The sequence below is a fragment of the Protomyctophum parallelum genome, assembly GCF_964188405.1.
Source record: "Protomyctophum parallelum genome assembly, chromosome: 20".
NCBI classification, from domain to species: Eukaryota; Metazoa; Chordata; class Actinopteri; order Myctophiformes; family Myctophidae; genus Protomyctophum; species Protomyctophum parallelum.
The window spans coordinates 5,905,683-5,907,886 of record NC_139718.1 but is presented as its reverse complement, the minus strand read 5'-3'; positions in this window follow the sequence as shown (position 1 = coordinate 5,907,886).

The window sequence follows — 2,204 nt, the reverse complement described above, 5'->3', positions numbered from 1 at the left end:
TGACACATTTTCAGCCAATCAGGAGAAAGTAGCTATTTATGAGCTTAATGTTCCAGTTCTATTTGTGTCTGTTACATTACAATTCCACTTGTTTAATCTGTATCCTGACTGCGTTCCTGATTGGATAAAATTGCCGTTTCAGAAAAAGTTCTCTCTGTTACTGAACAAACACTATAGCAATGATTACTGTCACAATATAGAGCTATTTAATACTGTTACTGAACACATTCTAGCAATGATTACTGTCACACTATAGAATTATTTAACACGGTTACTGAACACACACTCTATAGCAATGATTACTGTAACAATATAGAGCTATTTAACACTGTTTCTGAACAGACTCTATAGCAATGATTACTGTCACAATATAGAGCTATTTAACACTGTTTCTGAACAGACTCTATAGCAATGATTACTGTCACACTATAAAGCTATTTAACACTGTTACTGAACACACTCTAGCAATGATTACTGTCACACTATAAAGCTATTTAACACTGTTACTGAACACACTCTAGCAATGATTACTGTCACACTATAGAATTATTTAACACTAACTGAACACACACTATAGCAATGATTACTGTCACACTATAGAATTATTTAACACTGTACTGAACACACGCTATAGCAATGATTACTGTCACAATATAGAGCAATTTAATTTAGGTAACCAAATGGACTCCAATAGTAGATCTTTACACTCTCAATAGTTTAATTGTTAAGCATCTGCTTAATTTCCCAAAAAAACAGAATGTAGAAGATTGCTTTTAATCCTTTGTTGTATGTATTACTGTAGGAGAGCGGTTAGTGACTGTGCCTTATTAACATTAGTGCCTGGGTTCTTTTCCGGCCAATTTCAAAGAATGTTTGTTTGCTTCCCGACAATTTACCAGAATGTTTTTTGCTTTTACCAACCAAACAAAACTCTTTTCTAACCTGATGCTGCCAGATGGGGGCGGTATTAAGCTGTGAAAAAAATTTGTGTAGCAAGCTTCTTGGATCTGGCAGCGTCAGGTCAGGTTAGCTCTTTTCACCTCTAGTCGATCATTTATTCAGCATTTGAGCCACGGACCACCATTGTGAGAGTCAAAATGGTAGTCCGTGGCTCAAACATGTCGCCTATGAAGTTACTTGTTGTGTTTATAAATGATACTACTACTTTACAAAACAGTGATCCAGTAGCCGAGTGGTTAAAATCGATGGTTAGTGAACGTAGGGGCCCGGGTTCACTTCCCAGTCGAGGACTGAGTTTGTTTTCTTCTTAACAAACAAAACTGTTTTTGCTTCAAGTCTAGGTCCTTTATTCATTCAGTATCTGAGCCACGGACCACCATTTGAGGCTCAAATACTGAATGAATAATGGACCTCGACGAGATGCTTAAAAAGAAGTGTTTTTTTACCGGTAAGAAAGAACAAAAACTCAGTCCTCGAGTGGGACTAGAACCCGGGCCCTTTGGTTCACTAACCCCCGACGCTAACCGTTCGGCTACTGGAACACGGTGTTACAGAGTAGTACGATCATAATATATAAACATCACAACAAGTAACATCATATAAAGTGATAACAGATGTTTGAACAACAACAACAACGTTTAAGTATTAAATAACATTTCATTGCTTACCTTGCTGCTGCGGACACGACGACGAGGCGGCGGACATGGTGACGTGGCAACTATCCAACAAACACTGACCAAACCCACCTCCACGTTTCTCTTCCGTATTTGAAGGGGGCCGTCACTTCCTTCCGGTGTGACGTGGCAACTATCCAACAAAGACTGACCAAACCCACCTCCACGTTTCTCTTCCGTATTTGAAGCAAGGAAGCTCTTAGAAGGAAGTGAAGTGGTCACGTGACTGGGCTGCGACATGACACTTCATGGACACTTTCATGGGAGCCAAACTCACACCGGTAGTGCAATGAATACATGGCAGTGAATGGAGCCGGCTGGACCAGCTCATAACAAACATTATTAATGAACGATTGCGAGCTTTGTCATATAATTGGTTCAGGAATATGAAAGAAGACAAGTGATATCACACGTTTTTTCCGAGTGGTTGTTTTTCGACTTAATAACTATTTATTTTTATTATAGAAGAGCACATAGTAAGTTTTCTGCCTGGGCTGCATATGCATCGCGAGACTGTCAACGGCCAAAACAGCTCACCAAAACAAACAACGCATGCTAGTCAACGAGTGA